Here is a 13,582-nt window from a genome sequence, read left to right as displayed (position 1 = left end):
TTCAAAAAATAAAACAATCCTCATTACAAAATCATAAAATTAAGAATATCAACAATCTATTTATTCTAGAGCTGGAAATTGTTTTGAACCCTGCTTTCAAAACTTGGACTTAGATTCAAATACATCAAGTTCACAATCTGCTTAGGGGAATCCGAAGAAAAAGAGCAGGGGGAGAAAGACAGAAATGTTCTTGGTACACTTCCCTCTTGCCACTCAGTCAATAGGTCATGCATGTATGTCAACTTAGAGTGAGAAGACAGTGGAAGTTTTGTACTGTGCTAAATACATTTCTATCCCTACTTCAAAGCAGAGGTTTCCCTCTTCCCTTGAAGACAGAAAATATAGAGGAAAAAGTATGAGGAGTAGGAAGGGGAGAAGCAGGTTCAGGAATTCAAAGGAGGCCTCCTATCCTGCCATGAGGTTCATACAAGCACATGCATGTGCACTCATGTAGAATGCCACTGAAGTCCCAGAAAATAGAGGTTTTCAAATTGCAGACTACATAAGATTCATCTCTCTAGTTTTTCACAGAAATGAAAAAATTATTGCAGTGCTTACATTATGATGGGTTGGCAAATTAAACTAAAACCATCACAGTGTTCCATTTTCTTGTCATAAACAGAGAGAGGTATGTTTAAGATCTGACTGTGATAATATGTAAAAGTGATTAGGCCTAGCAAATGCAGTATTAGTCTTTCATGGCAGAAAGACCTTCACATGGCTGACACAATGTTCCCGATGAAATACAAGCACCATTTCAAGTCTTGCTGTAAGAAGGCTGAAAAATGCATGACTTCTAAGAAGCAGGGGTGACGGTTGATGAAGAACATGGTGGGCAGAAGAGACACCCGATGGGGAATGTGGCCACCTCCCTTCCTAGCCTGGGGGAGGGATGGGACAACGCCCTCCATACCAGACCCTGCTTTTGCTCTGCCTCTTTCCCCAAGCCCCATCCCCTTGCTCTGCCTCTTCCCCCAAGCCCCGTCCCCTGAGGAATGAGGCCCAGGAGACTAGTAGGTCCAGGGATCTGGCACTTGTGGCAGGGGTTGGGCCCCCAGGCACTCACTGCTGGTGAGTGCGGGGGCAATCCTGCCCCCTCCCATTCCCTGAGCAATGTGCTGGGAGCAGCAGGAGCAAAACAAGCTAGGACCAAGTTGTTCCACTTCCAACCCACCCTGTCTGTGGTGTATGTGCAGGGGAGGCGGGTAGAGTGCCCCAACCCCTGCTGCAAGTATCATGATCCCTGCTGTTCTGGCCCTGCTGGCTACTGGCCTCTTGCCCCTTATATACAGAGCATTTTGGGGGGCACATGCCCCCTCACCACTCCATGCATTGCCTCTGCTGAGAAACATAGTTTGAGCATTTAGTAGGCCAAAAGCCTGCCTATCTTAAGTCTTCATTTCATTAGTTGGAAACATTTACTATTTTTTTTAAGGCATCACAGGGTATGATCTCACTGAAGAAATGATAACACTGATTGTGCTATGAGAAAAACGATCTCTGTCTCAATGTAATACAAATATATGTCACTAGTAAAACTAAGGGGAGTCTCTTTTGTTGAATTATAAGCAACAACAATATAAATATTTATTTCATCCATCAAGGAAAGGCATAATGTAAATTAATTGTGTTCCTTCTATTCAATATCTTCAGGGTTATTTATCATTGCTAGACTGACAAATAAACAACTGCTAGGTGGAACTGCAGTCAGCTGATGGACTAACAATTCCCAAATAAACATGGCAGTCTTTCAAACTGGCTCACTTCCAGTGGCCAATTTAAACAAGGAATGAAGTAATTTTTGCATGGGGCCCTCTTGTTTGAATTCCAGAGGGAAATATTATGTTTCTTTATTAAAGAATAAGCCAGATTATTATTATTATTTTTCCTCCTTGTGAGAAAACCAGTTCTGCTCCCTTTCATAAGATTTTCTCAGAATTAAGGAGTGCCATATCGGGTGGACTATATAAAGAAAATGGGAATTGCTCCATTTTAGGCTGGCAAATGTTTATATTAAGACTAATGGTGACATTGGTAATGTAGCTATATAGTAAAGCAAATTCTTTCTTCTGTTTCAATGCATTTGAAATCATTGTATGTAACATTTGCTAATATAGAAAGTTTCTATGATTAGATATAAACTCTTCATACTCTTGAGAGCTGAAGGTGGTTTGCTGTAAAAGCGAATGAGTTTCAGATTGCCTGATGGTCTGCAAATTCCACTGACTTTATTGAAAATCCATGGGAAATTACCTTTCTATTGACACAGGGTTTGACCAGCTGCTAATAAAGTTGTGCATTTGACCCACGACCTCAGTAATAAGAGCACTCTTAATATGCCTATTTCTGAAATAGGCCATCACTAATTGTAAATGTAGTGCATGAAATGTTCATCTGTATCCAGAACATTTTGTTAAATTAAAAAAATAACTAATAAACTCAGTGCACAACTGCTGGCCCCCTTGAGAAGAGACCTTCCAGACTCTAAATAAAGCATTTGTTAAATTTTACAATGTGTACAGACAACATGTGAACAGCTACTTCAATTTGGTGTAATCTCATCCCCAAATATCAAGAGGAATAAGTGTGAAGTGATGCCTGACTGTTTTTGGATAGAACTACATTTTTCTTTTTGTAAAATGTAACCCACTAAGATGCGGTGGTAGAAACTTTTACCTTGCACTTGTAAAAAAGTCAAGAACTTGTCTGTCAATTCCTTCCTGTGCACCTATTTATTTTGTTTTAATTATTTGCTGTGCAGTAGATACGACATGCACATTAACAAAGAGGTGCTACAGAAGGCCCTCTGTACCACTGAAACTCCAGGTTAAGAGAGGTGGGGTTGGGAGCTCAAGAGGCATTCACTGGTGTAGAGGGTCTTCCCTTGAATATATAGGTCCTGAACACTGAGGTAAACTTTGCCATAGGAGAGCTGTTGTTTCTAGCATTCCCTCATATCATAGTGACAATCCCAGGTTTTGATCAAGGGTGCTATTTGAGCACATGGGGGGAGGGGGAGCGGAGAGCAGCCATGCACTCCAGGACTTGGCTAGCTTTTCATCCTGTTCCCCAGATGGCCAAAGGAGTGAGGGGAAAGTGCTTGCCTTCCTTGCATTCCCTCACACCTGGCTTTTGAGCTCCCTTTACCAGCCAGGTATGAGAGGAATGCAAACACTTTCCCCTCACTTCCTTAGCATGGGGGACCTGGATGAAAAGCTACCTGCATCCTGGAGTGTACGGCTGCAACCACCCCTCTTGCTCCCCTCCATGTGCCTGAAATGATGCCCTTTGGTTTTGATCCTTACCAGACCGCTAAGCATTTTACCTCTTCCCTGTTTTGTGGTGGTCTTTTCTACTGGCAACCAGACACCTTTTGTTTGCGCCAGCTGTTTTCAGTTTAAAATGAATACAGTTCTCATGTATGCCTTGTTCTGTTGGGGGGTTTGCCTGGAGTAATTGAATTACTGAAGGCTGAAGTCATATTGTTTGTGTTTTGCCACTATATCACATGCATGTAATTAAGTGATGTAGGCAAAATAAAAGAACCTCTCCTAGTACCGTCTACCTTTGAAGGCTCTAATGTGATCAGAAATCATGTTAGAACCCCCAAATCATGAATAAATAAACCCAGCAACCATTGTTATTAATCTGTCTCTTGACTTTTTAGCCAGAAGAACAAAGTGGAGTTATGTATGTCAATGTGATTGATTGGTCCATCAGCCCTCACAGAGACCATCGATCACAATACATCATTTGTGTTGTTCTAGCCAGTTCTGCAGCAGTCCATCTGGCAGCAGCACCAGACATGGACTGGCATGGCGCACTGCTGTCTAGGACCCCTGAGCTCAAGTGATCCTCCAGCCTTGGCCTTGCCAGTGGCTGGGATTAAAGGTTTTCACCATTGCACCCAATGGCTGTGTATGTGTCTGATAATTTCAGCAGGAAAAGCCAACTTTTAATGTACACGAAGTGGATATGAAGCCTTCACTTACCCTCTCGTTACTCCTAACTTAAGGAAATTATCATACATTTCCTACTACTGTCTTGATTCCTATTGCCCCCAGGGCTGCTCCCCCTCCCATAATTAGGCTGCACCACCTCCCTGATTCCCTCCCTCCTGTAACCTTCTGCTGCCCCCCCAAAGAGCCTTGTGTGTCCAGATAGAAAGGAGACTTCTCAAAGAGGCAGGAAATGTTGCTGCTGGGCTCCAAACCTAGCAGCAGCTTTTCCCTGAATCTACCTCAGGTGCCTCCTGCTGCCACAGGACCCTCTCATTACTATAAAGGCATACATGGATGGTAGGGCAGGAGTGTGTCCTGCACCTCAAGGTGCTCAAAGACTGTGCATGTGATGAGGTTTAAAAAAAAACCCTAAAATGTCTAGACAAGTTAAAATCACGAATTGGCAATACTGCTTTTCTGTGACCCAACCCAACTAATCACAGCATTGTGTGTTTTTGGAAAAGAAAACCATTCTCTAGTGTCAGATAGCAACGTGGCAGTAAAAGCTGGGTGTTTTACGTATTCTGCCTATTGCCTGGAGGCTGCCGGCATTTGCACAATGTGTGGAGTCCATCATCTGCTCAACAGACTCAAGTTCAGCCTGTCTTAATATCCACGGTGAATGGGTGATCAAAACCAGTGTTCTCCATAGTTGTTAAAAGCCTCAGAAGTGGAAACGTTTCCCCATACATTAAATGGGAACATTATTTATTAGGTTTGGCATCTCTTTTGACCTGTGTTGGGGAGCTACAGTAACTTGACTTTTATCCTGCCACTTTAACAGACTGACATTCCTTCAAAGGTGCCTTCAGCAGTGAGGCCAGTGATCAGCAAACTTTTATTACATTTGCTAAGTAATTCACTGAGTTGTTGAATCCAGTTTATTTTTAAATCTTTTCCATTTTCTTTGGTCTCTCACCCAAAGGAACAATGACTCATTACTGGATGTCCTTTTTTTTTTCTTTGAATGGTAAAATGAGCAATAAAAATATATAACCCAGAACATGTTTTTCTGAGTGTTTCTTTCAGTACATGGAAGATGGTGGCTTAAAGCCTAATGTCTGTGGCCTCCAGCATTGAAAAAATTGGTCGGTTGCTGCACTTTTCTGTTGGTGTAAAAGTTCCATTTAGTTTACTCAGTGCATTTTGTAATTTGTTAACCCAACAGATTTGTGACTCCATTAGAACAGATTAAAAATATCAATTATATGGTGCTGTTCAATGTGCAAAGCATGTAACAAATGGCATATTAATGAGCAGAATGTATAAAGCAACCACTCAGACCTCATTAATATTTTATAGAGGGAGCTGGTTGCAATCCTCTATTCAGGTTGTTTTCTAGGATAAAAAATACTTGTGACTTTTTTGTTTTGTTTTTCAGAAGCATTAACCACTGTTGTTTGCAGCAGGCCTTTGAAATCGGGATGGAGAAATACCTTAGTCTATATTTTCTTTGTCCTATAAAACTCTGTTTGCATTTAACTAATTTGCAAAGAATTAAAATTGCAATTTTTCTTCTCTCACATGCAGCCTGTCAGATCCGCCTGAATATTCTAAAGAACTGGGCATGAAGCATCAGACACTGTACAAGGAGCCTCCTGAAAAACTATAATAGGAGTAAGAAGGGACTGAGTTTTACCCAACCCCCATTTCTTAGACACATCCTGGAACCAATATATGGGTCCAGCATCCCATCCAACCTACTCAAGCTTATATAAAACTAAGTATTAAAGGGACTTACTATCTAGTGATTCTCAAAATGAGGGTTACCAATCCAAAGAGGGGTACAACCCTGTTTTAACGAGGCCACTAAGGCTCATGTTATACTTGTTGGAGTTCAGGTACAAAGCTGAAATCCTGAGCCTCACTACATAGGGCCAAAGCATGATGCCTACCTCCCAAGGCCAAAGCTGAGGGCGTCAGATCTTGGTGGCAGGGCTTAGGGTTACAGGCCCCCTGCCCGGGGCTGAAGCCATTGTAATGCATGTATAGAAAGAGCAGAGGTACAGTTTTTGTGAATAACTTTAACTTTGGTCTGTCTTGACCTTGGAGGGTTTACAATTCTCTTAATGTCAAGTTTGTTTAGATTTATAAAATGTTCCACTACGGACTTTATAAATCATAGTTCTTTTTAACAGTGCTTGCCCAGACAATTTGCAGCAGCTACATGAGTGATGTGCAGAGCCCTGCAAAGCACCATTAAGCCTAGTCAGATGGCAGACGGTGATGTGAGACGTTGTCTATCTTTGGCCACAACACCGTGTGCAGATCTCTCATTGGTCCAACTGTCTGGCTACACATTGTTCCTGGTCTACACAAAATCAGTTTGGAAGGGCTCACTGGTGCCGTGGTTAATTAAATCTGAGCACGCATATGGCCAATTATAAGAGACCGTGTCCAACATCAGCTGCAGCCCACTCTTCATACCACATCGATGTCACAGAGAAGTCTGGGCAGGGCTAGTGGGCCCATAGTGGGTGCCTTGATGACAAGTTCACGCTCAGTGGTTGAAGGGGTCTGTGTGTGGTGGCAGGCTTGGTTTTGTTCTGAACTTCTCAAGTTTTCTGGCTGTGGCCTCCTCATGATGCTTGTGTGAAGGAGTGACTTTGCTTCATATGGGGAGCTATGGTAGTAGTGTAGGTTGAATCACCCTGTTATGATGCAATTGGTTGAATATAGTAGATCAACCCACTTGACATGAGATGAATGGAACTGGATTGAAGCACAGTAGTCCGCTGCAAAGCAAAGTGGACTAAGCTGGATGATGGAGTTTGTACATTCTCAATGTGCAACCCGTGAGTTTCCAGTTTGAACCTGGGATAAAGATGATCCAGCCAGCAGACTATTCAAAGTCTTTTCTAGGCTGAATCTCAACCACTTGTAAGGTGACATTCTGTATGCAGTTCTACCCCCCAATGTTTGAGTCATTGGACTAGCCCTAAGAATACTATTGCTCCGCACCAAGGGGTAGGGTTGCCAGATGGTTGAACCAAAAATACTGAACACTCTCCCCTAACTCTTTCTCCCCCCCCCAAAAAAAAAAGACTCAGACTTAAGCAATAAATAAATAAAACAGCATTAAAACAGCATGACCCCTTTCAGAGTGTGCGCAGAGTTAGAATAGGAACAGGAACAGGGGAGAGGTTAAGCACTAAGACCCAGGGAAGGCACTGCTTCCCCTTGGGCTTTAGGCTTTTTGCTGGTGGCCATTTTGTGTTCTTGTTCAAAAAATTAGCTTCCCTGCAGAACTAAGTAGGCATGGGGTCCGAGGGTGGAGGGCTGGAGGTGTCGGGGTCTGGGGAGAGGCCAGAGGTAGGGGCAGGGGCTGGGCCCAATCCCAATCTCTAGGGTTGCCAGGTGTCTGGTATTTTTGCCCCCTGTCCAGGAAAAAAAAATCAGAAAATATCGGCCATTTTAGGAGTCTGGTATTTTCTGAATATTTTTACCGAACAGGAGGCAAAAATAACGGACTATCTGGGTCAATACTGAACACCTGGCAACCCTACTGAGGGGTTATCAGCAGCCAAATGCAGCAATAGCATAAACCATGGTCAGAAGTTATTAATACTTTACCTATATTGCTACAAATCACAACCCTGTGCATATATAATCGAATAAAATACTTTTTGAGAATGAAATGTGTGTAGATGGTCTGAGCAGTGGTCAAATAGTGTATCCTGTAAAAGGCATCAATAAAAAATCATAAAAAGTAATTTCATACAGTCCTGAAACTAATTTTATAGTAAAAACAACAAGGAGTCTTGTGGCACCTTATAGACTAACAGATTTGTTGGAGCATAAGCTTCCGTGGGCAAAGACCATGTCTTTGCCCACGGAAGCTTATGCTCCAATAAATCTGTTAGTCTATAAGGTGCCACAAGACTCCTCATCACTTTTGCAGATTCAGACAAACACGGCTACCTCTTTGATACTTAATTTTATAGTGTGTTGTGTCGTTAAAGAGAATGAGAGGCTACGTCTAGACTGGCATGATTTTGCAGAAATACTTTTAACGGAAAAGTTTTTCCATTAAAAGTATTTCCGCAAAAGAGCATCTAGATTGGCATGGATGCTTTTGCGCAAAAAGTGCTTTTGAGCAAAAGCATCCTGGCCATTTTAGCCATCAGGTTTTCTTGCACAAAAAATTAAGGTGCCTGTCTACACTGGCCCTCTTGCGCAAGATGTCGCACAAGAGGGCTTATCCCTGAGCGGGAGTGTGAAAGTATTTGCTCAAGAAGCACTGATTTTGTACATTGCAAAGTCAGTGCTCTTGCGCAAATTCAAGCAGCCAGTGTAGACAGCTGGAAAGTTTTTGCACAAAAGCGGCTGCTTTTGTGCAAAATCTTGCCAGTCTAGATGCACCCAGAGAGTTTTTCTGCAACATCTTTTGTTAAGTAGCCGATAGGCATATGTATTATATTATAAAGCCACAATCTTTATTGCTTTATAAAGTGTATATATACAAAGCTGATCATTGGGGCAGACGAGCCGGGTTGTCATCCGGAGCCACCAACAGAGGTGATCTTAGTGTCAGGTTGTGACTGCATTTTGACCCGACCTCCTGAATCTTCCCCCCAGACAAATTTGCTCAACACATTTTCCCTGGATGCTTTTTTTTTTGGCGGGGGGGGGGGGGGGGGGGAGGATGGTATTTTCTTTGGAAACCATCTGGCAACCCTATGGGTGAGCCGGGCAGTCGCCCAGGGCCACCAATTAGTTAGGATCAGCCATGTATATATAGTTTGAGAGTTATTTGATTCATTCATTCCACCATGAAGATGAGCAAGCAGCTCCAGAGTTTAAATTGCTACATTCAGATTTGCCCTTAAAGCAATCTGAAGATATTACTCTGACATGATTTAATGTCTATATTTAACATCCTCGCTTCTCGGGAGGGAACTGAGTTTTGTCAAAGATTTACTAACTTTGGCAGATGAAACATTTAAAAACTAAGACCTTTTTGGGGTTACGAAAGTGAATCAAAGACAGAACGGAAGTATCTGTGCTTAAAGCAAGAGATCTGTTTAATCTTGTGTATTCTATGACAAGCACATTCCATTGTGGATGTACAATACACGAACAAGTAAAGAAGTGCATTCTCCCTACGCTGGTGGGCTAAAAGAGAAACATCTGCTTTGCAAGATGGATGAAAATTATCCACAAGCAAGAAGCCCTATCTCAGTCGCCGAAGGCTGTTAAAAAGAGACACTCTCTTTGCTTGTGGACTGTGATGGTCCTAATCCTTGTTATGGGTTGTAGAAATCTTTTGGAGCTACAAAGTGATCAGACTAGTCTCTCAGCTATAGCAAACAGTGACAATGGCTTCCTTTTCAGCTGTACCCATGAGAACGTTAGCATTTAGCAAAGATGACTGCTTCTAAACCAAGGATTGAAACTGCAATTTAGAGCAGGTAGTCTACAAGACTGTACAGAAAGGGAGCAGTGGCAGTGTAGAAAGGAAGGACAAAAGAGACTAAATTATTAGTCATAAGCAGGGCTCGACAAAGAGATCGTTCTGTGCATGTGCAGATCGCCCAAACCCGGCTCTTCCAGGTTACAGTCTACTCGCCACGGGCGAGTAGATTGTATTATTTGCCGAGCCCTGGTCATAAGAGTTAGGGATTAACAAGACTGGCGTTACAATCATAGAATCAAGAGACTAGAAAGGACCCTGCACTCATGGCTGGACTAACTATGTTATAGACCATTTCTGAGTCTGGGGTTTGTCTAAGTTGCCTTAAAAATCTCCAGTGAAGGAAATTCCATAACCTCCTTAGGCAATATATTCCTGTGCTTAAATAGTCTGACAGACAGTTTCTCCTAAATGTCCAAACTAAACAACGCTTGCTGCAATTTAAGCCCACTGCTTTTTGTCCTAACCTCACAAATTAAGAAGAACAAGTTTTCTCCCTTGCCTTGTAATGCATTATGTACTTGAAAACTGTTACCATCCATGCCCCCCTCCGCACTCTCTTCTCCACACTGAAGAAAACCAATTTTTCTTTTCTCATAGTCACATTTTCTAGACCTTTAAACATTTTTGTTGTGACTTTCTGGATTTTCTCCAGTCTCCCTATATCATCTCATGAAATGTGGCATACAGAACTGGACACAATATTCCAGCTGAGGCCAAAGCAAAGTAGAGTAGAGCAAAAGAATTACTTCTCATGTCTTGCTTGCAACAGTCCTGGCAACATATCCCAGAATGATTTTTTCTTTTCTCACAACAACATTACACTGTTGACTTGTATTTTGCTTATGATCCACTATGACCCCCAGGCCCTTTTCTGCAGTACTCCTTCCTAAACCGCCATTTCCCATGTTGTCTGTGTGCAATTGATTGTCCTTCCTAAGTGGAGTACTTTGCATTTGTTCTTATAGAACGTCATCCTATTTACCTTAGACCATTTCTCCAGTTTATCCAGATCATTTTGAATGTCTACCCTATCCTCCAAACCACCTCTCAATCCTCCTTTGCTTGATATCATTCGCAAACTTTGTACGTGTATTTTCTATACCAATATCTAGATCATAGATTAAGATATTGAACAGAACCATGGTTTCCTCTAAAGTGCACACCAGGATGGGTACGCACCAATTTGAGGCCCACCCACCTCCACAACAGGGCTGCGCAGTGGCTACTCAGCTTTTCCGGGGCAGAGCCTCATATGGGGCAGCAGCCACAGCCCAAGAGCTGCTGGCCAGCCACCACACGGCCCTGGCCCGAGCTTCAGCTCTTCCCCAGGGCTGGAGCTTAGGCCAGAGTGGGCTGTATGGCGAGTGGCAGCAGCTACTCCAGGGGCCAGGGCGCGAGCAGCTGCGTGGCAGGCAGTGATGGCAGTTCAGGCAGCAGGGGCCTGGGTGTCAGCCGCTGTGTGGAGAACAGCAGCTGCATCTTTGGCAGCCTGGATCCGAGTCTAGGGATCGGAGGAAAGAGTACCTGCTGGTGGGACTTCTAGTCTGTAGCAGCCTTTGTTGTAAGTCTTTGTTATTATCTTGGCTCTCAGGACATACAGATTTTTTGGGCTTAACTTGAAGACTGCTTAGCCAGTGTTTAGAACTGCATTAGTTGTCAGTTGTTAAAAGTTGTTATAAAATCATAGAATACTAGGACTGGAAGGGACCTCGAGAGGTCATCGAGTCCAGTCCTCTGTCCCCATGGCAGGATCAAATACTGTCTAGACCATCCCTGATATACATTTATCTAACCTACTCTTAAATATCTCTAGAGATGGGGATTCCACAACCTCCCTGGGCAATTTATTCCACTGTTTGACTACCCTGACAGTTAGGAACTTTTTCCTAATGTCCAACCTAAACCTCCCTTGCTGCAGTTTAAACCCATTGCTTCTTGTTCTATTCTCAGAGACCAAGGTGAACAAGTTTTCTCCTTCCTTCTTATGACACCCTTTTAGATACCTGAAAACGGCAATCATGTCCCCCTTCAGTCTTCTCTTTTCTAAACTAAACAAACCCAATTCTTTTAGCCTTCCTTCATAGGTCATGTTCTCTAGACCTTTAATCATTCTTGTTGCTCTTCTCTGGACCCTCTCCAATTTTGCCACATCTTTCTTGAAATGCGGTGCCCAGAACTGGACACAATACTCCAACTTAGGCCTAACCAGCACAGAGTAGAGCAGAAGAATGATACCCTTTGTTGGAGAAAGGGGTATCTGCTTCCCCTTGTTTCCAAATCATACCCTCTTCCAACCCACATCCCAACTCAGTTGCTTGTATCTGGTGCCTTAAAGTCTAGTATCAAGCAGTAGTTTTGATTATACAGCTCCTAACTGGACAGAAGAGATGCATAGGGATTTGGAGAGAGAGTAGGACAAAAAAAGTGTGATGGACAGGTGCTGGATTGACCAATCTGAAGTTGTGTATTTATGGACTATGCAGGGCAGACGCAGTGCCAGCTTTGCAAAGGAAGCTGTTCTGAAAAAGGGTGGCCAAGGTTTTCCCAGGGGCCAGGGCCAGTGTCACATCATGGCACATAGCGGGAACCTGGGCTGGGCTGCGTGAAGGGTGGCAGCGGGAGTAGCAGCTTGGGGACTGGGCCTGAGCCACATGGCAGGCAGTTGCCCTGTCACAGGGCTGGCCTTAGGGCTTGGCAAACTGGGCCCATGCCCAGGGCACCATAGCCATAAGGTGAGGGACAACTGGGCATGGATGTTTCTGGGCAAAGGGGGTAGAGGGTACTGAGCAGGGGTGCAATGTGGCAGGATTAGCAGGAAGCACAGGGTGGCGGTTGGGAGCACAGCTGGAAGAAAAGTATAGGGGTTGGGATGAAGGGGGCAATGTGCAGAAGTTAGGGGCAAAGGGGGCACAATGCAGGGTTAGTGATGAAGGGTTCACAGGATAGGTGGGAGTGAGACTGGATGCCAAGATGGGTGGTTTTCAGGGTGGGTGGGTGCAAGGTCTTACACCTTGTTAATTTCCCTTGTTCTAGTATTTTTTTCTTACATAACAATTTAAATTATATAATTTTGTTAGTAAGTGGTGAGTGGCACAGTGGCACATATCTGAATAAGTGCACATGACGTCAATATTTGTGCAACAGACAAAACTCACTCTGCTCACAGATGGAAAATCTTAGAGGGAACACTGAACAGAACCAGGACCAATCTCTACAATACCCCACTCAATATGCTTTTCCATCTTGACTGTGACTCATTCATAACTACTCTCTGGAAAGGATTGTTCAACCAGTTCTGCACCCGTAGTATAGCAACTCCATCTAGGTTGCATTTTCCTAGTTAGTTTTTGAGGTCACATGACGTATCAAAAGCCTTACAAAAGTCAAGATATACCACATCTACAGCTACCCCCATCCATAAAGCTTGTCACCTGGCCAAATATGGTAAATCATAGTTAGGCAAGGCTCACTATTCAAAATGGAACTGCTTGATACTTTATTAGAGTATAAAGTGCCATTGAAGTTACATCATAACTGTAAATTCTTAATCACAATTGTTCCTTGTGTTTTTTACCTTTGGTACAGTACTTAACTCAGAGGTGGGCAAAAGGGCCTCTGTAGGCTGGATCTGGCCCACGGAGGTCCTTCTGCTCCCCTACCCTGCCCCCACATTCCTGTCAGGGTAGGAGGAGACTTTGTGCTCTCCCCTGCCCCCAAGCCCTGATGGGCCAGGGGGCGGGAGAGCATGCAAAGCCTCCTCCTGCCCTGCCAGGAGTGCTCCTTCCCTCCCCCCGTGGTTCCTCGCGGTGGGAGGAGACTTCGTATGCTCCTCCTTCTGCCCCCAGGCCAATCAAGGCCTGGGGCAGGGAGAGTGTGCAAAGTTTCCTCCATTCTGCCCCCGCCCTCCAAGTAGTGTGCGGTGCTTATAAGTGCCATATGCTCCTGGCAGGGCAGGAGGAGACTTCATGCACTCCCCCTCCCGCAAGCCCTGATCGACCTGGGAGCAGAAGGGGGAGCAGGCAAAGTCTCCTCCTACCACCAGGGGCATGGGCGCCTAGGGGAAACTTTGGGGTGAGTGGGCGAAGGTGCTCCTCCACTCCCAGACCAATCATGGTCTGTGGGTGAGGAAACATGGAAGTATCCTGAGGAAGTATGGAAGTACCCA

General features: G+C 44.0%; 1 protein-coding gene across 4 annotated transcripts in view; it reads right to left on the bottom strand.

The window, feature by feature from the left end:
- Positions 1–13,582, bottom strand: part of HAPLN1 (hyaluronan and proteoglycan link protein 1) — an 89,351-nt gene that overhangs the window by 4,258 nt on the left and 71,511 nt on the right. The gene's annotated exons all lie outside the window — the stretch shown is intronic.

This window comes from Pelodiscus sinensis, chromosome 6 (assembly GCF_049634645.1).
Source record: "Pelodiscus sinensis isolate JC-2024 chromosome 6, ASM4963464v1, whole genome shotgun sequence".
In the NCBI taxonomy this organism is placed as follows: Eukaryota; Metazoa; Chordata; order Testudines; family Trionychidae; genus Pelodiscus; species Pelodiscus sinensis.
Note: the sequence above shows the minus strand (reverse complement) of the source record. Positions and strands in the feature narration are given on the sequence as shown.